This window comes from Rhinatrema bivittatum, chromosome 7, assembly GCF_901001135.1.
Source record: "Rhinatrema bivittatum chromosome 7, aRhiBiv1.1, whole genome shotgun sequence".
Classification (NCBI taxonomy): Eukaryota; Metazoa; Chordata; class Amphibia; order Gymnophiona; family Rhinatrematidae; genus Rhinatrema; species Rhinatrema bivittatum.
Window position 1 is genome coordinate 117,680,503 of NC_042621.1, and position 26,399 is coordinate 117,706,901.

General features: G+C 44.5%; 1 protein-coding gene across 4 annotated transcripts in view; it reads right to left on the reverse strand.

Annotated features, from left to right (window-relative positions):
• Window positions 1-26,399, reverse strand: part of NDST2 (N-deacetylase and N-sulfotransferase 2) — a 625,893-nt gene that overhangs the window by 509,462 nt on the left and 90,032 nt on the right. Inside the window, exon 3 of one of the 4 annotated variants that reach the window (XM_029608978.1) lies at window positions 21,968-22,089. The exons of the other annotated variants lie outside the window; for them this stretch is intronic. The gene's annotated coding sequence lies outside the window, so the exon portion shown is untranslated. The remainder of the gene's footprint in view (window positions 1-21,967; window positions 22,090-26,399) is intronic. 4 annotated transcript variants of the gene reach the window in all.

The window sequence follows — 26,399 nt, forward strand, 5'->3', positions numbered from 1 at the left end:
TAACCACCAACGAATGTCTTTCTTCATGGAGTCTGATATGGTTACTTTGCACACTGGTTGGAGACAATGGGTCCACTGCAATCCGGGAAACTACAGACTGGTTAGCCTGACTTCAGTGCCAGGAAAAATAGTGGAAAGTGTTCTAAACATCAAAATCACAGAACATATAGAAAGACATGGTTTAATGGAACAAAGTCAGCATGGCTTTACCCAAGGAAAGTCTTGCCTCACAAATCTACTTCACTTTTTTGAAGGAGTTAATAAACATGTGGATAAAGATGAACCGGTAGATGTAGATGTAGTATACTTGGATTTTCAGAAGGCATTTGACAAAGTTCCTCATGAGAGGCTTCTAGGAAAAGTAAAACGTCATGGGATAGGTGGCGATGTCCTTTCGTGGATTGCAAACTGGCTAAAAGACAGGAAACAGAGAGTAGGATTAAATGGACAATTTTCTCAGTGGAAGGGAGTGGACAGTGGAGTGCCTCAGGGATCTGTATTGGGACCCTTACTTTTCAATATATTTATAAATGATCTGGAAAGAAATACGACGAGTGAGATCAAATTTGCAGATGACACAAAATTGTTCGGCATAGTTAAATCACAAGCAGATTGTGATAAATTGCAGGAAGACCTTGTGAGACTGGAAAATTGGGCATCCAAATGGCAGATGAAATTTAATGTGGATAAGTGCAAGGTGATGCATATAGGGAAAAATAACCCATGCTATAATTACACGATGTTGGGTTCCATATTAGGTGCTACAACCTAAGAAAGAGATAACATAAGAACATAAGAAAATGCCATACTGGGTCAGACCAAGAGTCCATCCAGCCCAGCATCCTGCTTCCAACAGTGGCCAATCCAGGCCACAAGAACCTGGCAAGTACCCAAAAACGAAGTCTAAGATCTAGGCGTCATAGTGGATAACATAGAAATTGTCGGTTCAGTGTGCAGAGGCAGTCAAAAAAGCAAACAGAATGTTGGGAATTATTAGAAAGGGAATGGAGAATAAAACGGAAAATATCATAATGCCTCTGTATCGCTCCATGATGAGACCGCACCTTGAATACTGTGTACAATTCTGGTCGCTGCATCTCAAAAAAGATATAATTGCAATGGAGAACGTACAGAGAAGGGCTACCAAAATGATATGGGGAATGAACAGCTCCCCTATGAGGAAAGACTAAAGAGGTTAAGACTTTTCAGTAGGGATGTGAATCGTTTTTTGACGATTTAAAATATCGTCCGATATATTTTAAATCGTCAAAACTCGTTAGAGGCGATATACACTAGGAATTCCCCCGATTTATCGTCAAAAATCGTAAATCGGGGGAAGGGGGAGGCGGGAAAACCGGCACACTAAAACAACCCTAAAACCCACCCCGACCCTTTAAAATAAATCCCCCACCCTCCCGAACCCCCCCCCCCCCCAAATGTCTTAAATTACCTGGGGTCCAGTGGGGGGGTCCCGCTGTGATCTTCCACTCTCGGGCCACGGGTGCGTTAATAGAAATGGCGCCGGCGCTACCTTTGCCCTGTCATATGACAGGATACCCAATCCTGGCAATTTATTCTAATATCACAAACCAACTAACGACTAACACATATATTGTGACATCAATATAATTTCAATAATCTTTATTAGTGAAAATATAAAACACACTCACAAATTACCCATAATACCCCGCACAATAGATATTGTATTTCAATAAAACATCATACCATATTCAAACATCACCCATACAACTCATAAAAACCATTTCTCAATTTCTAAACAGTCAAATTAAACATTAAATACAAATCTTTTCATTACACAACATCAAATGTAGATACAATACACTTTTTTAAGCAGAAAGAGTTATATTGCACATTAATCCTTGCGTTACAAGAACGTCAATCCTCTTGATCTTTTTGTTCTCTCTCTACATGTTTCGCCTTCCTTCAGGCTTCTTCAGGAGAGCTTTCAAACAATCTCCCACTGCTCATGTATCCAACATCTATTTAAAGGGTTCTTCTAAAACATTTGCACAAAAAGTATCATCAAAATTCAATTTAAACATATTCTATATCAAAATGATCAGTTAAATAACTTTTTCAAAAGCTCTCATACCTGCACGTCCCACAGAACTTGCCCAGACGTACAGATCAGCACATCCCCGATTTTTATCAAAGCGTGTCAATTTTTCAAAAGCATTGAAAACACAACCCTTCGAATATTTCTGAACTGAAAATAGAACGAATCAGAACAATTTCAAATCAAAAAACTTCCCCCAGGAGTATACCAATATGCCAGACAATCAAAAAATCCTCACCTTCCTTATCTTGGGCAAAAAAACGCCGTCACCTCATCTCAGAAAAAACGCCGCCATCGAGTGAATCAACGGAAGTGGTCTAGCCCTTTCTCTTACAACCTTTTAAACCGGGCTACACCAATCAGGACTCAGCCTACAACTAACTCCACCCCCATCCAAAAAACCTTCACCACCCCCAAGCCAGCCAGTTTTAACCAATCACCAAAGAACAATCAATAAAGCTTTGTAGCCCAAGTGAAACCTAAAAACATGTAACCCAATCAATCCTATCATTTAATCCTTTTGGCCATAGAGTCTGTAGATTAAAAATCCATCGTTGTTCTTTCTGCAACAATATTTTGTTTATATTACCACCCCGTCTAACAGAGACTTTCTGAAGCACAAAAAAACGAAGTTCATCTACCTTATGGTTAAACTCTCGCCAATGTTTCACTAGGGGAGCTGTCTCCACCACATTTCTAATTCTGCTACAATGCTCTAGGATTCGAAGTCTCACCATCCGCGATGTTTTTCCTACATATAACAGCCCACATGGGCATTGCACAACATATACAACCGAACTTGTTTGACATGTAGTGGAATTCTTTAAAAAGAATTTTTTCCCAGAAACAGGGTGTAAAAAATCTTCCATTGATAAACAAAGTTTACATACACTACATTTAGTGCAAGGATAATGCCCACCAACCTTATCTAGTTGTTGCTCACCACCTCCCAAATCTGAGTGAACTAAAATATCTCTCAAATTCCTAGATCTCCTAAAAGAGAACATAGGGGGATCCTGCATACCCACAAAACTACTCACAAGGTGCCAATGATTCTTAACAACCTCAATGAGGTCCCCAACTCGATTGGAATAAGGTAGAACACATACTAAAGCTGGTGCATTCTGTTTTGGCTTTGGTTGTAATAGTAGATCTCTATTGATATATCGAGCTCTTTTGTAAGCCTTTCTCACTATATGTGTAGGATAACCCCTCGCACTAAATCTTTCTTGCAAGTCTTGTGCATGAATCTTAAAAGATGGCATATCAGAACAGATCCTTCTTATCCTAAAAAATTGCCCTACCGGGATATTTTCTCTAACATGCTTGGGATGAAAACTGTTAAAATGTAACAATCCATTCCTATCAATTGATTTTCGGTATAACTCGGTGACAAACTTACCCCCCTTCTTCCCCACTTTCATATCCAAAAATGAAACCCATTGAGTCTGGACATCACAGGTAAACCTAAGATTTGGATCTTGTCCATTCAGATAATGAAAAAATTCTTGAAATTCACATTGTGTACCAGACCAGATAACCAGGACGTCGTCAATATAACGGCACCATAACCTCACATGCCTGTACCATACTGAAGGATAAATAAACTTTTCCTCAAATGCTGATACATACAAGCATGCAAGGTCAGGTGCCATTGTTCTGATTCGTTCTATTTTCAGTTCAGAAATATTCGAAGGGTTGTGTTTTCAATGCTTTTGAAAAATTGACACGCTTTGATAAAAATCGGGGATGTGCTGATCTGTACGTCTGGGCAAGTTCTGTGGGACGTGCAGGTATGAGAGCTTTTGAAAAAGTTATTTAACTGATCATTTTGATATAGAATATGTTTAAATTGAATTTTGATGATATTTTTTGTGCAAATGTTTTAGAAGAACCCTTTAAATAGATGTTGGATACATGAGCAGTGGGAGATTGTTTGAAAGCTCTCCTGAAGAAGCCTGAAGGAAGGCGAAACATGTAGAGAGAGAACAAAAAGATCAAGAGGATTGACGTTCTTGTAACGCAAGGATTAATGTGCAATATAACTCTTTCTGCTTAAAAAAGTGTATTGTATCTACATTTGATGTTGTGTAATGAAAAGATTTGTATTTAATGTTTAATTTGACTGTTTAGAAATTGAGAAATGGTTTTTATGAGAGGTTGAATGTGTAATGTATGTGTGATAGGTGTTGTATGGGTGATGTTTGAATATGGTATGATGTTTTATTGAAATACAATATCTATTGTGTGGGGTATTATGGGTAATTTGTGAGTGTGTTTTATATTTTCACTAATAAAGATTATTGAAATTATATTGATGTCACAATATATGTGTTAGTCTGTCATATGACAGGGCAAAGGATCCTGTCCCCCGACGTCACGAGCGCAGGAGATCGCTCCCGGACCCCCGCTGGAACCCCAGGGACTTTTGGCCAGCTTGGGGGGGCCTCCTGACCCCCACAAGACTTGCCAAAAGTCCAGCGGGGGTCCGGAAGCGACCTCCTGCACTCGAATCGTATTTGCCGTATTGCAAAATGGCGCCGGCCATACGGCCATACGGCCAGCACCATTTTGCAATACGGCAATATGGCCATACGGTCGGCGCCATTTTGTATTGCAAAATGCAAAATGGTGCCTGGGGGTCCGGGAGCAATCTCCTGCGCTCGTGACGTCGGGGGACAGGAACCTGTCATATGACAGGGCAAAGGTAGCGCCGGCGCCATTTCTATTAACGCACCCGTGGCCCGAGAGTGGAAGATCACAGCAGGACCCCCCACTGGACCCCAGGTAATTTAAGACATTTGGGGTGGGTTCGGGAGGGTGGGGGATTTATTTTAAAGGGTCGGGTGGGTTTTAGGGTTGTTTTAGTGTGCCGGTTTTCCCGCCCTCCCCCGATTTACGCGATTTAAAAAAAAACAAAACCGTGACGATCCGATTCCCTCCCCCCCCCAGCCAAAATCGATCGTTAAGAGGATCGATCACACGATTCACATCTCTACTTTTCAGCTTGGAGAAGAGACGGCTGAGGGGGGATATGATAGAGATGTTTAAAATTATGAGAGGAGGCACTCCATGAAGTTAGCATGGGGCACATTTAAAACTAATCTGAGAAAGTTCTTTTTTACTCAACGCACAATTAAACTCTGGAATTTGTTGCCAGAGGATGTGGTTAGTGCAGTTAGTATAGCTGTGTTTAAAAAAGGATTGGATAAGTTCTTGGAGGAGAAGTCCATTACCTGCTATTAAGTTCACTTAGAGAATAGCCACTGCCATTAACAATGTTAACATGGAATAGACTTAGTTTTTGGGTACTTGCCAGGTTCTTATGGTCTGGATTGGCCACTGTTGGAAACAGGATGCTGGGCTTGATGGACCCTTGGTCTGACTCAGTATGGCATTTTCTTATGTTCTAATGGACTTCTCCTCCAAGAACTTATTCAAACGTTTTTAAACCCAACAACTCTATCTGCACTAACCACATCCTCTGGCATCAAATTCTAGAGCTTAATTATGCGTTAAGTGAAAAAGAATTTTCTCTGATTAGTTTTAAATGTGCTACTTGTTAACTTCATGGAGTGACCTCTAGTCCTTCTATTATCCAAAAGAGTAAATAACTGATTCACATGTACCCATTCTAGACCTCTCATGATTTTAAAGACCTCTATCATATTCCCCCCCTCAGCCATCTCTTCTCCAAGCTGAACAGCCCTTACATCTTTAGTCTTTCCTCATAGGGGAGCTGTTCTATCCCTTTTATCATTTTATTTGCCCTTCTCTGTATCTTCTCCATCGCAACTATATCTTTTTTGAGATGCAGTGACCATAATTGTACACATTACTCAAGGTGTGGTCGCACCATGGAGCGGTACAGAGGTATTATGACATTTTCCGTTTTACTCACCATTTCATTCCTAATAAGTCCTAACATTCTTTTTACTTTTTTTGACTGCCACAGCTCACTGAGCAGACAATTTCAATGTATTATCTACTATGATGCCTAGATCTTTTTCTTGGGTAGTAGCTCCTAATATGGAACCTAACATCGTGTAACTACAGCAAGGGTTATTTTTCCCTATATGTATCACCTTGCATCTGTCATTTGGATACCCAATCTTCCAGTCTCACAAAGTCCTCCAGCAATTTATCAAAATCCACTTGTGATTTCACTACTCTGACAGAACTGTAGAGAACGAGGAAGGTGATTACCTGGGACATTCCTATTCCAATGGATAAAAACCTTGATGCAAGAAAATCTGGTGCTGTGGTAAAGGAGAAAAGCACAAGGACAGTATTGCTGATAGAGATGTCAGTACCAAGCGACTAGTCTGTAGATTGCAAATACAGAGAAAAGATCTCTGATGTAATCAAAGACCAAGAAAATGCAGAATACAAAAATCATTCCATGGCATGATTAAAAAGAATTTCCAGGAGCATCTAGACAAGTTGCCTGTGCATATAACATCCTATGAGCTCCAGAAGGAAGCTCTCTTTGGCACAAAGCTAGAATTAATAATACCGTGTTTCCCCGAAAATAAGACAGTGTCTTATATTAATTTTTGCTACCAAAGATGCACTAGGCCTTATTTTCAGGGGATGTCTTATTTTTCCATGAAGAAGAATTCACATATATTGTTGAACAAAAAAATGAACATTTATCATATTCTGAATAGTTGTCTGGTTATGCTGGTTTGTGATGACAACTAACTGTGAATCCTGCAGGGTAAAAAAATCACAGCTGCATGCTCTGGTGTTCTGTGTGACGGGCATGCTCCCAAATAAAAACTTTGCTAGGTCTTACTTTCGGGGGAGGTCTTATATTTAGCAATTCAGCAAAACCTCTACTAGGTCTTATTTTCGGGGGATGTCTTATTTTCGGGGAAACAGGGTAGCATTACCAATATATACATATAAGAGACTGGGATAAGATTCAAAATACCCCGACTTAGAGCAAAGCTCATTCCTCCCAAGGTATGAGCAAAATTAACCTATTTGGCAACATTATCCTCATGATTTCAGTGCAAACTATGAAGGAAAAGTGCTAGCAGCAGCAGGAAAGGGTCAGCAGCACCAAGCTACTGCTGCCACTCTTCTGCCAGTAACAACTGGGCTGCGCCATGTGGGGTGGGGGTCAGCGTAGGACTAGCAAGGCAAGAAGAGAAAGAGGCACTGCAATGGTGGGGGGGGGGGGGGTGGTGGAAGAGGGAGGGCTCTTAGCACTGCTGTCAGCACCTCCCACCTCCCATACCAACTTCTATAGGAGGAAATAAACATTCTGCTAGCATGCACCAAGCCCTGAACTGTCGAGAAAAATTATTCTCTCACAGGAGATTGATATTGATTTTATATACATATTTATATATATATATATATTTATATATGATATATACCCCATGTGCAGCATTTCAGTTTTCATCAGCATTTTGAGTCAGCTAGCCTGGAATCTCTCTGATCACTGGTAACATTTAAGGGAATTCAGATTTTTTAGAAGACATTAAACAAAGCTGCCATCCAACCCATAAAGACTTTATCAATTCAAAAAATGTATGAGTAATTTTCAGATTATTATTCTCTGAGAATAGAGGGCGAAAGTAATAAAATGGAAGTAAAAACGTGCACTATATTTCAATGCACATTTTAATGTGCTTGCTAAAAAAAAAAAAAAAAGTTCTCTCGACGCAGTAAGCAAATAAAATACAAATTCGTAACCCTACAAGTGTGCACAAAAACAAAAAAAAAAAAAAAAAAGAATGGCATGCAAATCATGGTTTATGCTTCGGAAACTTCACAGAAACCTTCAGTTAGGAGCACAGCTTAGGCTCCCAAGCTGTACACATTAGACATGAATAAAGAGCATGAAATTTGTACTCATAGGTTATGTACGGAAAACCTGCACAAATCATGTTTTATAACCATAAATGCTGAGTACAGGTCCCCAGCACCACAAACTCCAGGTTCAGACCCAACAGACTAACACTGGCCCCAAAACCGTTATTCCAGCTCTGACCAGGAGTTACATTTCGGCGTATTTATTTCATGTATTTGCATTTAGCTCAGGCCTGTTTTATTGGCAGCTTAAGGTAAGTTACGGTCAGGTATAGGGGATATTTCCCTACTCATAGAGGGCTTCTGGTCTAAGGCCGCGATATAATAAGGTGCACTAGGCTGCGCTCACATTCAACGGGTGGCTCGGCGTACATTTTTTGTGCGTAGAACTTCACCCTCCATGTAGCGAGGAATTTTGCCCGCCAAAACCTGTGCACACAAATCAGGAATAAAAATGTTTGCATACATGAGCGCTCCTCCAAACAAATCTCATGTTAATCAAGGCATTAGCTACAACTTGCCAATGCAGAGGGTTGCAGAGGGGTGTTTAACTCAGGTTTTCTGACCTGCAGACTTCGGGCACCGCACCTAATACTATTAAGAGTAATTTTATACCAGCCCACGGAGGGCTGAAGTCCGCGTGCAGGTACATATGTCCACGCAACCATTGATGTGCACTCTTTCGAAAATTGAAAGTGCGCGTGCAAAAGATTTCCCCATCCCCCAACTCCACCCTGGGTACGCCTGTTTGCAGTACGTGCCAAAGTGCAGAGGAAATCACTTTTATCCATATAATTCCCGCAGTAATTTCCAAAAAGTGCACTTACCTGAGTAAATGCTTTGGAAAATTACCCCATAAAGCATCCCACTCATTTCCTATGTTTTTGTAGGAAGTGATAACTTATTGGATCCACTTAATTAGAATCCAAACATGTGATGATAAATGAGCTTCAGTTCCTTCTTCAGTGGCACAGGGCTTGAATTTAAAATGGTATCGACCAAGTGGCAAAATGTTTACAAATGAAAAGAGGAAAAAAAAAAAACCCCAAAAGGTCCTGTGCTTAAGGATAAACCAAATGCAAGAAGAGAGTGCATTGGTTGGGCAGCAGCACTGCAGAGAAGGATCTGGGGATGACCGCAGACCTCTGGGTGCATATACAGCCTTCTAAATGGCTTCACACACATGTACAGTTTTCATATTAAAGTGCCTAAAAAATACAAATCAAAGTGCATGAAAGTAGGCGTTTCACTGATTTATACAACATACTCTACAATCTCATCATGAAAGAATAATTATAGAAATATTCCAAAAGTAATTCGTGCAAGAATAATCATAAAAAAAAAAAACAAGTCTTGACTACATAAGTCTTCACACTCTGTCATAGCAAACCCAAATTAACTCCTGTTCAAATAATTGCCTTAACAAGGCCCATAATAAATTAAATAGAGCCTACTTGTTTCCAATCACAGTAGCTGAGCTAATTCGAATACTCCTGCATGAAGAATCAAGCTCTTTCTGCTGTATGAACTGAATTTGAAGCAAAGAAACAAAATATCCCCCCCAAAAAAGGTGCTGCTGAAAGAACTCCAGGATAACAGTCAAAAAGTTCAGATTGGGAGAATATTCAGGGATATTCAGTGTGTTTGAATATCCCTGGCAGGGCACTGCCAGATCCAGCACTGTCAAGTGGAAACAGCTTCGTTTCACCAAGACTCTGCCACGATCAGGCCATCCTCCAAAGTCAGTAGCCATGGGTTAAGGGAACTGCTGTGGAAGGTCACAGCAAGGCCTAAGATTACTTTAAAAGAAGTCTCTGGCTGAGACTGGGGAAAAAGTTGACTGTTCAGCAATTGCAAGATTACTCCACAAACACGGCCTGTACTTGGAAGGCGGCAAGAGGAAGCCTTTGCTGAAGAAAAGCCATACGATGTGCTGCATGGCGTTTGCAAAGAAACACCTAGGCCGGGGGCACTGCACGTATATGGGAGAAGGTTTAGTGGTCTAACGAAACCAAAAAGTGGAACTTTTCGGTCTCAATGTTAAACGATGTGTGCGGTGTAAAGCAAACCCCGCGCATCACCCTGCTAACACCATCCGCACAGCAAAGCATGGCGGCAGCATTATGCTGTTGGGAATGCTTTGCAGCAACGGAGACAAGGAGGCTTGCGAGGACTGACGGAAAGATGGATGGCTGTAACGTGCAAGCAGATCCTGGAGGAAAACCTGTTCCAGTCTGCCTCAGACCTGGGGCTGGAGAGAGAAGGGCTCACCTTCCAGCAGGACAATGATCCTAAGCAAAAAGCAACCATGGAACATCTCAGCGAGGAGAAAGCGAATATTCATCAGTGGCCCAGCTAATCGAAGCCAGGACCTGAATTCAACAGAAAAACTGTGGCAAGACGAAGATTGCAGTCCAGAGACAATCTCCAGCCAACCTGAGAGAGTTGGAGCTCTTGTGCCAAGAAGAATGGGCAAAAACTGCACCATCCCACTGTGCAAAGTTGGCAGACACTTTTCCTAAATGACTCATTGCTGTTAACTGCAAAAGAGGCTTCCCCAAGAACTGAGTCAAGGGGGTGTGAAGAGTTACGCAATCAGGAATATTTGCCTTTTTTTATTCTTAATTTCTTTTGGAATATTTCTAACACTCTACCTGCATAATGAAAGTGACTGTAGACAATGCTGTCTAGATCAGTGAAAGCACACAAAACAGAAGGCGGGGAGCCACATCATCAATCATCAGATACAAAAAAAAAAGAAAGTGCGGTGGTGCACGATTAATCTTGTCCAAGGGGGACTGTCAGCGCTTGCTATTTGGATATTATAATAGCCAAATTTTGCTTTTCTTTTTGAGGAAATAAAAATTGTTTTCTATGAACCTTTGAAATTTTTGGACAAAATTGTGCACCACACCTTCTATTTTTGTATCTGTATATGTGCAGAGCAGTGAAACACTACTGCTTTAATACATTTTGATTTGCATTTTTTAGACAGATGAATGTGAAATATGTACCAGGGTGTGAAGACTTTTACAAGGCATTGTATATTTGGAACAGTGTCACAAACTAGCGCATGGAATGGGATCCCACTGATTCATCCAGTGTGTGTGCATATGACATTTGTGGTATACGAATAAATCAGCTCCAGTAACTGTGAAGTCATTTGTGACTCTCTAACTAGGCTGCTTTGAGATATTCAGAAGAATTGTACAGGGGTTACTGAAATTTCCAGCTGACGCAACATTTACCTATTACCAGAGACCCTCTTCACCTGTGATTCCGTGGCTGCAGGAAAGGAAACAAAATCTGCCCCCTTCCGTGGAATTTGCAGGTCCCCCACAGAATAGCTGCAGGACAACAGGGAGCCAAGAACAGTCCAATTGGGTCGGTTTCAGCCGCTGCCAAATACCTTTCTTGGTTCCCCTTTTCCTGCACGTGCCTTGATCAAGTGGCAGGAGGATGACAGCTGCAGCATGTTGGACCTGGTTCTCCCCTGCTGGGTGGGCCCAATGCTGCTTTTAACTGCAGGACAATGTACATCCACGTGGCTGAAAACAGCAGTCGGGCCAGGCTGGCAGACAAGGATGATGCAGCCCAACATGCTGCCACTCTCCTCCTTGCTGCATGACCAATATTGGCAGGTTGGAGGGGAGGAGTCACGTTAGAGAGGCTGGAGATGGAGAGAATAAGGAAAAAGTTGATATGGAGGTTGTGTGAAACAGGAGGAGGAGTTCTGATAGGTTGGAGGATTATGGGAAAGGGGCTGAGAAAGTATGTGACTAGAGGAGATGGGACTGTATGACAAGGAACTGGTGACATGGGAGTGTGTAACAGGGGGTTGGGGAATCAGGATTTGTGAGACAGAGGAGCTAGGGAAGGGTGTGAGAGCAGGTGGGATGGAAGACAATAAAAGAATGGGGGTGGAGAGAGTATATGGGTGGGAAGAAAGAGAGATTAGGACCAGGAGCTGGGGTTTAAGTAGGAGCAGAGCTGAAGCAAGGGGAGAGACATTTCCCTCTCTTCTCTCTGGATCTCCCTCCTCTGTTCTCTTCCCTCCATCCCTGATCTGTCCTCCTTCCTTCTCCACACCATCTCAATCTTTCCTCCTCCTTCTACCCAATCCCTAATCCTCTTTCCTCCTTCTCTTCCCCTCTTATCTTCATCCCCAATTCTCTCTTACCATCTTCCCATCCCCAATCCTCCTGCCTCCTCCTCATTCCTGATCCTTATTCCCTCCCCTTCTCCTCCCTAAATCTCTTATCCTTACCTCCATCCCCTGCCTGATATCCTGTCTTCCTTTCCTTCCTCTGAGATCCCCTTCCCAAGCCCTGTTCCTCTAATACAGAGTGAAATAAATTAACCAGACTCAGAAAGGACAGAACAACTATTTTCTAACTAGAACAGTCGACGATACATTTTTGTGCCGGTGAAGATTTTAAAGGCTTACACAATCCATGTACAGGATAGCGGGTTAAAAGTCTGACTATTTATCATTCATGATGACCTTTGATTCCTGAAAATTTTACCCCTCACCCCCTTCAATTTTTGATCCAGAAGTCGGACACCCTAGAACAGCCAGTGGCACATTTTCATGCAGGTGGATTTTCTCAATTTCTGCTCATCCTGATTCATCTTTTGAGGTGCTTTGACTTCTTTCTGCATTCTGACACCTGTGTCTAATAGAGCATCAATTCATTTACCAAAAAAAATTGCTTTCTTTTACTGATACAGCCTACTCTATAGCGGAATAAAAGCATGCCGGTGAAGATTTTAAAGGCTTGCACAATCAGTGTCCACGATTGAAGCAGGTTGGAATTCTGTGACATTTCTTCATTTATGATGAAAATTATACCCCTCCCCCCAACCCTTCAGTTTTTCCTCCTAAAGCCATTGGTATGAAAACATGCCACAGGATTATTTTCTCAATTTCCACTCATCCTGATCCACCTTTTGAGGTGCTTTGACCTCTGTCTGCACTCTGACACCTGTCTCTGACAGAGCATCAATTCGTTCACCATAAAAATGTGTTTTCTTTCACTGATAAGAGCCTACAAATATAGCAGCACAAAAACATAATGGAAGATGTTCTAGGATGTAAAAATAGTTGACTGTTTTAGAATTTAAAAGTTTTGATTTGTAATATGCAATTTTTCCACTTTTTTTTTTTTTTTTTTTTAAATCGATCACAGAATTTAATAACTCTTGCCACAGAATCTTGAAAAATCTGCTACAGGAAGCCAGAGGTACTGCCTATTACTATTTGCAATAACATTTACTTTTGAAATACTGCAAAGAACACAAACTGAGCACAGTTGTCTTTTAAAGACTACTCAAGAGGCACCTCGGGCATGAATCTGTAACTTTAGTGATGACACTTTCAAAAGCATTTGCAGGATCGTGTGTGGAAAATCAGCACATTTTCAGAAGGAAGGACTATGTGCTGCTGCCATGCGGAAAAGCACAGGCGGTTTCAAGGGTGTTCCAGGGAAGGGTTTCATACACATGGACCACATGCCAACTCCAAGCAAGTGGTGGAGGGTGTGGGTGAACAGCAGAGTTGCTTACCTGTAACAGGTGTTCTCCTAGGACAGCAGGATGTTAGTCCTCACAGAGACTATATACAAAATTGAATCTTTATGGGTAGAAATCCCTTGTGTATCAGGGAAGACTACAGTGATAGGGGTATACTACCGTCCACCTGGTCAAGATGGTGAGATGGACAGTGAAATGCTAAGAGAAATTAGGGAAGCTAACCAAATTGGTAGTGCAGTAATAATGGGAGACTTCAATTACCCCAATATAGACTGGGTAAATGTATCATCGGGTCACGCTAGAGAGATAACGTTCCTGGATGGAATAAATGATAGCTTTATGGAACAATTGGTTCAGGAACCGACGAGAGAGGGAGCAATTTTAGATCTAATTCTCAGTGGAGCACAGGACTTGGTGAGAGAGGTAACGGTGGTGGGGCCGCTTGGCAATAGTGATCATAATATGATCAAATTTGATTTACTGACTGGAAAAGGAACAGTGTGCAAATCCAAGGTTCTCGTGCTAAACTTTCAAAAGGGAAACTTTGATAAAATGAGAAAAATTGTTAGAAAAAAACTGAAAGGAGCAGCTACAAAAGTAAAAAATGTCCAAGAGGCGTGGTCATTGTTAAAAAATACCATTCTAGAAGCACAGTCCAGATGTATTCCACACATTAAGAAAGGTGGAAAGAAGGCAAAACGATTACCGGCATGGTTAAAAGGGGAGGTGAAAAAAGCTATTTTAGCCAAAAGATCTTCATTCAAAAATTGGAAGAAGGATCCAACAGAAGAAAATAGGATAAAGCATAAACATTGGCAAGTTAAATGTAAGACATTGATAAGACAGGCTAAGAGAGAATTTGAAAAGAAGTTGGCTGTAGAGGCAAAAACTCACAGTAAAAACGTTTTTAAATATATCCGAAGCAGAAAGCCTGTGAGGGAGTCAGTTGGACCGTTAGATGATCGAGGGGTTAAAGGGGCACTTAGAGAAGATAAGGCCATCGCGGAAAGATTAAATGATTTCTTTGCTTCGGTGTTTACTGAAGAGGATGTTGGGGAGGTACCCGTAATGGAGAAGGTTTTCATGGGTAATGATTCAGATGGACTGAATCAAATCACGGTGAACCTAGAAGATGTGGTAGGCCTGATTGACAAACTGAAGAGTAGTAAATCACCTGGACCGGATGGTATACACCCCAGAAGTTCTGAAGGAACTAAAAAATGAAATTTCAGACCTATTAGTAAAAATTTGTAACTTATCATTAAAATCATCCATTGTACCTGAAGACTGGAGGATAGCAAATGTAACCCCAATATTTAAAAAGGGCTCCAGGGGCGATCCGGGAAACTACAGACCGGTTAGCCTGACTTCAGTGCCAGGAAAAATAGTGGAAAGTGTTCTAAACATCAAAATCACAGAACATATAGAAAGACATGGTTTAATGGAACAAAGTCAGCATGGCTTTACCCAGGGCAAGTCTTGCCTCACAAATCTGCTTCACTTTTTTGAAGGAGTTAATAAACATGTGGATAAAGATGAACCGGTAGATATAGTATACTTGGATTTTCAGAAGGCGTTTGACAAAGTTCCTCATGAGAGGCTTCTAGGAAAAGTAAAAAGTCATGGGATAGGTGGCGATGTCCTTTCGTGGATTGCAAACTGGCTAAAAGACAGGAAACAGAGAGTAGGATTAAATGGGCAATTTTCTCAGTGGAAAGGAGTGGACAGTGGAGTGCCTCAGGGATCTGTATTGGGACCCTTACTGTTCAATATATTTATAAATGATCTGGAAAGAAATACGACGAGTGAGATAATCAAATTTGCAGATAACACAAAATTGTTCAGAGTAGTTAAATCACAAGCAGATAGTGATAAATTGCAGGAAGACCTTGTGAGACTGGAAAATTGGGCATCCAAATGGCAGATGAAATTTAATGTGGATAAGTGCAAGGTGATGCATATAGGGAAAAATAACCCATGCTATAATTACACGATGTTGGGTTCCATATTAGGTGCTACAACCCAAGAAAGAGATCTAGGTGTCATAGTGGATAACACATTGAAATCGTCGGTTCAGTGTGCTGCGGCAGTCAAAAAAGCAAACAGAATGTTGGGAATTATTAGAAAAGGAATGATGAATAAAATGGAAAATGTCATAATGCCTCTGTATTGCTCCATGGTGAGACCGCACCTTGAATACTGTGTACAATTCTGGTCGCCGCATCTCAAAAAAGATATAATTGCGATGGAGAAGGTACAGAGAAGGGCTACCAAAATGATAAGGGGAATGGAAAGACTAAAGAGGTTAGGACTTTTCAGCTTGGAGAAGAGACGACTGAGGGGGGATATGATAGAGGTGTTTAAAATTATGAGCGGTCTAGAACGTGTAGATGTGAATCGGTTATTTACTCTTTCGGATAGTAGAAAGACTAGGGGACACTCCATGAAGTTAGCATGGGGCACATTTAAAACTAATCGGAGAAAGTTCTTTTTTACTCAACGCACAATTAAACTCTGGAATTTGTTGCCAGAGAATGTGGTTCGTGCAGTTAGTATAGCTGTGTTTAAAAAAGGATTGGATAAGTTCTTGGAGGAGAAGTCCATTACCTGCTATTAAGTTCACTTAGAGAATAGCCACTGCCATTAGCAATGGTTACATGGAATAGACTTAGTTTTTGGGTACTTGCCAGGTTCTTATGGCCTGGATTGGCCACTGTTGGAAACAGGATGCTGGGCTTGATGGACCCTTGGTCTGACCCAGTATGGCATTTTCTTATGTTCTTATAGATGACATCATCAGATGGAGCCTGGCCTGGAAAACCTTTGTCAAAGTTTCTAGAACTTTGACTTGCACACTAAGCATGCCTAGCATGCCACTATGCGCACGTCCATGCGGGATCCCTCTTCAGTCTCGTAATACAGAATTCACGAGTGAAAAATAAAACAACAAAACGAAAGGAGAACCCAACTCCGTGGAGTGGCGGCCTAGTTTCCTGAGGACTAACATCCTGCTGTCCTAGGAGAACACATGTTACAGGTAAGCAACTCTTTCTCCTAGGACAAGCAGGATAGTAGTCCTTACAGATGGGTGAATACCAAGCTACAGACTGCTCCCTGGAATGAGTTTGACCAATCAGCACCGAACGGGGTGCCAACGGGCACAAAACTGCGGTGCTGTTGGTAAGATAGGGAGAAGCCTGAATTCAAACCATGAGCCTTGGGCTGGGAGAGTTGGGTTTAAGGCTGGAACAGGTTGTGAAGGACAGACTGGCCAAAGCTATTGTCTTGTCAACCATCCTTGTCCAAGCAGTAGTAGGCAGTGAACGTGTGTAGAGAACTCCACATCGCAGCCCTGCAAATTTTGGTGATGGGGACTGCCTGCAAGTGGGTCACTGATGCAGCCATAGCTCTCACAGAATGAGCTTTAACATGGCCTCCAAACCGAAGGCCCGCTTGTGCATAGCAGAATGAGATACAATCCGCCAGCCAACTGGACAGAGTTTGCTTGCCCACCACAATTCCCAATCTGTTCATGTCGAAAGATATGAAGAGCTGAGTGGACTGTCTGTGGCTTGCTGTGCATTCTAAATAGAAAGCCAAGGCCCTCTTGCAGTCTAACATATGTAGCGCCTGCTCGCCATGGTGCAAATGGGGCCTCGGAAAAAATGTGGGCAGAACAATAGACTGATTGAGATGAAAAATTAGTCAACACCCTAGGCAGGAACTTGGGATGTATACGCGTGATCATGAAAGAATTTTATGTAGGGTGGATATGTAACCAAGGCCTGAAGCTCACTAACCCTACGAGCCGAAGTGACTGCTGCCAGGAAGAGAACATTCCAGATCGCAGGAGAGCATAGGCTCAAAAGGATTTCACCTGAGCTGAGAATGCATCCTGTTGCTGCTGTGGCAGGCGCTCTGACAGCTCCTGGACCTGCTTCCACAGGTGGGTCATATATAATTGGTAGGAGACGATATGGGCGATGAGCATGGCGCCCTAATGCTTCCTACCTAGGGCATCCAGCGCCCTGTGGACACTACCATGGATTGGTATGGGAGATGGCATCTCTCAAACTTCAATGCCTGTTGGACTAGAATGTTCCCAGATCCTAAGGAGAAGTTCCTTAAAAATATCATGGACTGGGACAGCCACTATCTCCTTTAGGGCATCAACAAACTGGAGGACCACCAGCATTTTATGCCGAGAATACTCTTCTGTGAGGAGCTGAAAAGTGATGGCTTCAGCAATGTCTTGGACAAAGCCCGCAAAGGAGAGATCCTCTGAGGGAGATCAACACCTCTCATCTAGTGGCAAAGGCTCCAAAAGGATATCACCAGGTGGTATCATCACCCCAGGGATCATACGGGGCACTTCTTCTTTGCTAAGGTCCCCTGGGGGCTGGCATAGATGGCCCCTGTCCAAGCTCCTCGGTTTTGGCTCTGAGGGCATCAAGGGCACAGAGATCCCAGATGGCCCAGGAACAGGATTGGAAAACTCCAGTTGTGGGACAAATGGACTCGAAGGTGCCGATGGTTGCGGCAAATCTCCCTCCTCAGAGGACCCAATAATGGGAATCACTCCAGAGGAGGACATCGGTGGCCGCTGAGGAACTGATGGTCCTCCAGGCATCGGTTGCATCGGAAGGGCACCTAACAGGACATCCAGATGCTCTAGCAGGGGTGCCAAGAGAGACGCTCAGGTTCTGGCAACGGCATGGGGGCTGGTGCTGGAGGCAGCTTGATACCCATAGGGCTCGGAGCACCACCATCTGAAACCATCGATCCAATTCCTCCTGAAAGGACGGATGTCAGAGGAGGAAAGAGGCATTACTGGAGCCCTGAGGAGGCTCAGTGATCAGCACAGATGCCAGTGGAGAACGCCTGGGACTCCCAGGTCTGATAGAGGACACCGCCTCCTCTCCATCTGATCGCGCAAATAACACCCACGGACATCGTGTGATGCCCCCAGGCAGAGGATACAAACCACATACGGATCAGTAATCGACATGGTCCGCGGGGCACCGACAAGGGGGCACCGTCAAAAACTAGACAACACCATGAAAAATAGCCGGTGAGCAGTTGATGGCCGGTGGCCACCGGGAACGACTCACCACGAATAGACTGCAACAAAGGGGGCAGGGGGGAGGAAGAGAGACCTACCATGCCATTGACCAGGGCACCAACCAGAGAAGAGGCAGTCAACGCTGACAAGCTGAAAAAAATGGGTAAAGAAGTTTTAGAAAAAATACTAAGAGCAGTAGCTCTTCTACTGCGAGGCAGTTACTTCGTGGAAAAAAAGACTGAAGAGGGACCCTGCATGGATGTGCAGATAGTGGCATTCTGGGCATGCTCAGTGTGCCGGTCAAAGTTCTAGAAACTTTGACAAATGTTTTCCGTGCCAAGCTCCATCTGGTGAAGTCACCCATCTGTGAGGACCACCATCCTGCTTGTCCTAGGAGAATGGTGAAGGTCTGGCAAACTGGTGCTTGGAAGGACAGGCACAAGTAAGCACCTTTGTGAGAACTATGCACACAGACTTTATAAAATACCTGCCCACGCATACATGTTGCAATTATTTAAATGCATAAAATATACGTGCATGCTTTTATAGAATAGGTGTACAAAATATGCACATCTCTGCATTACAAAAATGTGTGTGCACTGAATGTTATGAACACTGCCCGTGGGTTTCCCCGCCAGCAGGCTCACTCACCCCATGCTGTATTTCTTCTGCCGACGCAGCAGGACGCCGCCGTCGGCCTGCCCATGCAGCCCGGAGGCCGCCCTGCATCGTCCTGTTCTCCACAGGCGGAGCCACGGCCTTCTTCGGGGCTGGGACCGCCCCCGACGCAGATTCCATCTTCGCGGCTGGAGGCCGCAAAAGCCCCGGGCTGGAGTGGCGGCTGGAGACGCCCCAGGGGCCTCCAGCAGCGGCTGGAGCCGCTGCTCATGTCGGGCCTACGTCCCAGGCCAGCCCTGCCACTTCTGACATTGTGCGTCGGTGCAGGCTGCTGTCCGCGGTCCTGCACAGCTTCCTGCTCTCTCCTTAGGTGCCGGCACGCGCCTCTCTTCAACATTTAAAGGGCCAGACACAGGAAGTGTCCTGGCCCCCACCTCTGTGACTGTTTCCTGTACCAGCCCTATAAAGGGCTGCTCCGTGAATCCGTTCTTGGCCTTGCATCGTGGTGACTTCACTCTGGAGGCTTCTGCCTGCCAGAGCCTTTGTAAGGTCTTCTAGCCTTCGTGGAGCTCCTCGACTCGTCCATTGTATCTTGTCAAGTCTTCGTGCCTGAGGTCCTCGTCCAGGTGTCCTGGTGTCTTCATGATCTTTGTCCTGGTATTCCTGCCTTCCTGGATGTTCATTCCTACGTCTCGTCTTCAAAGCTCCTGAGCCTTCTGGTCCTGTGGGCCGGACTCCCTCGGACGGCATCTTTCCTGGGTTGGAGTGGCCTGCAGGTGGACAGGTGTCCTGTGCTCTTGAGCCGTCATGTCCTGGATCTTTCCTGCACTGTCCCGTTCTCCTCGTGGTCCGTGACCAGTCTGCAAGGACTGTGTAGGGCGCGCAGTGAGACAGGATGGTCCGCGACTCAGTCCCGCGGGTGGCTTGAGTAGGGTGCCCTGAGAGACAGTGCCAATGTCCACCTTCCTTGCTTCTTGTCTCATCTAGGATTCCAAGTTCCTCGTTATGTCTGCACTTCAGCGTCATGTCTCTGATGTCGTTGCATCGACCCTGGTCCGGGATGCCGTCACATCGACCACTGGTCCGTGATGTCTTCGCATCAGCCTTGGTGTCAAGCCTTCGTCTGCGATGCCGTTGCATCAATCCTGGTGTCATGTCTTCAACCCAAGTCTTCGTGCCATGTGATGCCGTTGCATCAATCTTCATAGTCTTGTCTTCGTGTCAAGGTCCATCTGCCCTCAACCTCAGGCCAGGCCTGCTGCTCCATGCTGCTTGCAGCAGGTCCGAAAGGGCTCGGAATGGTTGGAGGACCATTCACCTTCCAACATCCTCGGATGTTGGCCTTGGGAGCTTGCCGGCCTGGCAGAGGGTCAGACCATCAGCCATGTGGAGCCACCGTCAACCCTTGGCTCGGCCCTGAAGGTCTGGGTTGGGCTGAGGCCCAAGGGCACACTAAACACCCCCGTCCACAACACTGAAACACACACACTTTTGGAGCAGTGATACAAGGTATTTCATGAACTTCTGCACACTAGTGAAAATTACCTTCCCTATGACCTTTGCCAAGGACTACTGCTTACATCTCACTCTTGAAGCTATCAAGAATAATTACTTGGACAGAGAAGCAGAGTTCAATAAGAAAAAGTCATGGGGAAAAAATACAAAAACTTTCTCATTTTTACTTTCTCGACCAAATAAAAGATGCTAAACCAATTATTTCAGTAATCAAACAACAAAAACAACAAGAAACAAACGAGTCCAGGAAGGACTGCAGAGCACAATTCTGAAAAGCTGATCCTTTAAGATAACTAAGCAACCACAGTGAGCAATTACAATCCAGTCATAACTGTAAGAGTTAGTTATTAATTGCCAGTCAAGCATACTCCAAACTAACTCAAATTAAAAAGAAAAAGCAGACCGCAACCAAGGCCAATAAAAACTCAAGGCCTGAATTTACTTCCTTTGGCAGACATATTGTTTTCCATTAACAGAAGAACAACAGCCCCTTGAGTATGTCACGCTATTGCCGCAGAGCAGTGTGCTAAGTCCACCAGAGCTCGTCTCTCAGCAACAATTCCTATTCAAGGGCCTAACATAACAGGGGGCTACAGAGCGGCAGAGCTGATACCTTCATGTCATGATAATTCGAGGGACTATTCCTGTACGGCAATCTATCAACTGAGAAACAATTTCTGGAATAAAATAAGGAACAGATCTCATCATCACATATTAAAAGATGGACCAATTTCTGTCTGAAAGAGCTCACTAGTTTTTCTCATTGAGCACACGGTCATCCAGAAAACTGTATAGATTGAAAGAAAAAAATGAATGCTTCTCAAAATGTCTCAAAAGGAAACTCAGAAGGCACATCAAAGTAAGCTTGAGTGCTATGGTGATACTGAAGGTTCTTGAGTCTTTTCTGATGGTATTTAAGGATGCTGCATACACTAATCTGCTCTACAAACCTTCTTAATATATTAGGAATACAGGTCTTTCTTGTTGAAATTACATTTTTGTCACATCAAAAATAAATCCCATATTCTATAAGCACCTCAATATAAAAGACTTTCTATACTTTGTGGGAAAAGCATTCACTTATTCTCTTTGATAGTCATGCAGAGGGATAAAGTTGGACTATTGAGATTCTTATGACAGGGTGATCCTGGACCTTTTTTTTTTCATTATTATTATTATTATTATTAGCAAAACTAAGATAATTATAACAAACAGGAAAGGGGAAGTGAAACAAAAGGTAAAAGCTCCATTTAACACAGTTTAAAAGATTTACCATAGCCCGGGTGGTCAGAACACGAGATGATCTGCAACACCCCTATGACACTGTGGACAGATAGTACCTCACTGATGTTTGCAGCTTGTCTCTTGCTTTCTCAGACCTCTTGGCACGAATGGCAAGGGTGAAAGACATACGCCATCCGAGCCATTTCTGAATCAGGGCAATGTAAGTAAATACAGAATGCTGGGGAAAAAAAAAAATATTGCGATGTTCTTATTGGCATTAAATGCAAATAGGCCCATCTATAGGGTCCCCCAACAGAAATTTCCTGAAAATCCTCTTGATAAAGGAATCTTCTCCTAGATCAACTCTCTAGACCAAAACCAGACTTGCTCACCCTATGTGTCCACACCTCTCCTGACCTCTACCACCATTTCCACTTCACCACAACTGATCTGCTTGAAAACAGGGTACACTGCTGTGGGGACTAAGTACATGCTGGCTCCTGGCTGACAGCTCCATGTTCATGCAACTGGGATAATTCTATTTTAATGCACAATGTCCCATACTTCTCTTTGGGGGGGGGGGGGTCAAGGAGAAAGTAGACATATGCAGAGGAGTAGGAGCACAGTCACAATTCAAGTACACCACAAGTGTTTTATTTGTATTTTTGTTCTGAATGCTTATTTTTTTCTCTTACTTTTACACCTTTCTTGAAAGTGAGTCACAGTGCTCTTATTATTCTCTTCCATTTGCCAACATGTCCGACACAAATATTTTTTGCTATTCCAATGATTCTTTTTATTTTTGTTCATAGAGTCACAATACCTCCTCAGTTCTCTACGCTTAAACATGCAAAAAAAAACCCACAACTTCTCGCAAACAATCCCAAGTTTAAGCCCACCTGAGTCATAGGGAGAAAAGGGAAAAAAAAAAGTCTCTGCACCAAGACACCTTGAGAAGGCCTCTTAGGCTGCAGCACAACTCATCCCTAATCCCCACTGTTGTGCTTTCAGGCAACAGCCTTCCCTGTCCTCAAAACAATACAAAACAAACAAACAAACAAAAAAAGACGGTCAAAGTACCTACCTTTAATTTACTTCCATCCCCATCTGGATTTCTGTCTCCAGGCAATCCACTTCCAAGTCATCCTCCCCTACCCTAGGGCTGGTTGGTAAAGAAGAGTTGCTTACCTTTAACAGGTGTTCTCCTAAGGCAGCAGGATGTTAGTCCTCACACATGGCCATCATCATCAGATGAAGCATGGCACTATCCACACGTCCACACAGGGTCCCTTCATCAGTCTCATAATAAAATTACAAAAAAAAAACCAAACATAGGAAACCCAACTCCACGGGATTCACAACCTGCTGTCCTAGGAGAACACCTGTTAAGGTAAGAAACTCTACTTACTCCTAGGACAAGCAGGATGGTACTCCTCACACATGGATCAATCCCTAGCTACAGGCTGCTCCTGAACAACAAGCAAGACCAAACGGCACCTAACGGTACATGGCACGGAGCAGGATGCCCCGGGACAGAGCACACAACCTAACCAGGTGCCAACGGGCACAACACAGGTGCTGTTGGTAACAGAGGGAAACAGCTTGAACTCGAAAAAAGGGCCCTAAGCAGGAAGAGTTGGGTTTCACTGAGATTTCGGAGAACAGACTGGCCAAAACAGCTATCTCGTAGGGCCAACCCTGTCCAGGCAATAATGCGACGCAAAGGTGTAGAGGGAACTCCTTGTCGCAGCTTTGCAGATCTTATCCAGGGGGACCACTCGCAAGTGGCCACTGAGTTCACCATGGCTCTGACAGAATGAGTCTAAATATGGCCTCCCAGCTGCAGTCCCGCCTGCGCATAACAGAAAGAAATGCAATCCGCCAGCCAGTTGACAAGATCTGCTTGGCTACCACAACTCCGAATCAGTTTCTGTCAAAAGCGAGAAAGAGTTGCTTGGATTGCCTATGACCTGCCGTCTATTTCAGGTAAAAGATTAAGGCTCTCTTGCAATCCAGGCTGTGGAGAGCCCTTTCACCCTAGTGCAAATGAGGCTTTGGAAAAGAGGTGGATAAAACAATTGACTGGTTCAAATGGAAATCCCTAACCATCTTCGGCAAGAACTTGTGAAACAAATTTGTGTAAGGTGGGTATGACACCAAGGCTTGAAGTTTGCTGACTGTACGACGAGGTGACCGCCACCAGGAAGAAGACCTTCCAGGTCAAGAAGTTTAGGTCACAGGAGTGCAAAGGCTCAAAAGGAGCCTTCATAAGCTGGGTCAGGACTACGTTGAGGTCCCAGGACACTGCAGGGGGCCTCAGTTGAAGCAGACCCCACATGAAATGCCTCATGATAGGGTATACTGAGACGGGTGGACCAACCATCTCCTGGCGGTAAGCCCCAATAGCACTAAGATGCACCCTGACTGAGTCGGTTGTTAGGCCAGACTCCGAGAAGTGTAGCAGGTAGTCCAGCAGCTTAGAGGTGGAGCATGAGAATGGGTTTAAACCATGACTCTCACACCAAGCGGAGAACTTCTTCCACTTTAGGCCTTAGGACTTCCTAGTAGACGGCCTCCTGGATTCCATCAGGACTCAGGACACCGCATCCAAGAGGTCCAAGGGCTGTAAAATCAGCCTTTCAACATCCACGTCGTGAGGGTTAAGGCTTGGAGGTTGTGATGAAGCAGCCTGCTTCGATCCTGTGTGATAAGGTCTGGGGAGGTCCCCAGACTGATCGGTTCCCTCAGGGTGAGATCTTGCAGGAGCGGGAACCAGATCGAATGGCAACACTTGGTTCTTCCTACCCACCACGAACCGCAGGTACTTCCTGTGGGCACGGGAAATTTCAATGTGGGTGTAGGTGTCCTTTAAATCGAGAAAGCATAGCCAGGCCCCTCTCCGCAGGAGAGGTATCAGGGTGCTGAGAGAGACCATTATGAACTTTTCCCATTTCAGGAATTTGTTCAAGGCCCACAAGCCCAGAATAGGATGGAGGTTCCCTGTTTTCTTTGGAATCAGGAAATATTTGGCGTAGAAGCCCTGGGGAGACAGGTTCAACCATCCTGGCCATTACAAGGGCGGAGAGCACCTTCAAAAGTATTTTTGGATCTGCCACGGGCACAGGGGAGAATCTGGCAGGACATCCTGGAAATTTAACCTTTACCCCCCGAACGATGGACAGGACCCACTGATCCAAGGTGATGGACAGCCAACAGTCCGCAAAGAACCATAGCCAACCTCCGAATGGAAGGCCCGCCGTCGAGGGCACTAGTGACTGGCTTACACTCCCTTGCAGCCAGTCAAAACCCCATGGCAGGGCTTTACTGAGGTACCGGCTGAGGCCTAGGAACCCGTGTTTGCCAAGGGCGAGCTCAAGGGCCGGCCTGTTGAGACCTCACTCTGTCCACCAGAGGGTAGTACTTCCTCGGATGGTAAAAAGGGCGCTTGGGCCCTTGCCGTGAGGACGTCTTGCCAGAGGATTAATGGTCAGAGGTGCTGGCTGAGAGATGCTGGAGGGTCTCATGATGATCCTTCAGCTGCACTACTGCCTCCTTAATCTTTTCACTGAAGAGGTTTTCTCTCATACAGGGCAGATATGCAAGCCGCTCCTGAACCTCCAGATGGAGGTCGAAGACATGGAGCCAAACCATACGCAGGCACCGATGTCGGCTGCTGCAACCCTCACCACAGTCTTAAAATCATCATAGGCAGAAAGGACCTCCAAACCCTGCTGGACCACCTTCAGGATGTCTTCCTGTAGTTCCTGAGGCAGGCGCTCAACCAGATCCTGGACTTGCTTCCAGAGATTTCTGGAATATTGGCTCATATACAGCTGACAGCAAGCAATACAAGCTGCCAGCATGGAGCCCTGGAAGACTTTCCTAACTAGGGCATCCAGGGCTCTGTGTTCTCAGCCTGGGGGAGCCAAAGCATGTGTTCGAGAATGCTTTGCTTTCTTGAGGATGGACTCCACCACCACAGACTGGTGCAGGAGCTGACGCCTCTCACACCCCTTATTGGGCTGAATCAGATATACTGCATTGGTCTTCCTGTTTTCACCGGGGGTACTAATAGGCTGTTCCCAGAACCGGACAAACAAGTCCTTAAAAATGTCATGGACCAGGACAGCCACCACCTCCTTTAGGCGCATCCACAAACTGGAGGATCTCCAGCATCTTGTGCCGGGAGTCCTCCTCCATCAGGAGCTGGAACAGGACAGACTCCACCATGGCCTGTATAAAGCCTGCAAATGTCAGGGTCCTCGGGAGGGGATAGATACCATTCCTACGGAGGAGACTGTTCAGAGAGCAGGTCCTTGGAGTCCTCTGAGACCAACTCGGATGCATCATCCTCCTACGGGTTGTGCGGAGTTGTCCTCCTCACTCAGGTTGCCTGGTGACACCGGTTGTGGAGCCTGGACTACGCCCTTGGCCCAAGGCACCAATGGCACCGAGCGAATCAGAAGCCTTGGGGGCTTTGAGGGACCCGGCAGGGGCTTGGGAATGCTGACCGAAGAGTTGGCCACAAAAGCGAAGCCATCAGCCCTG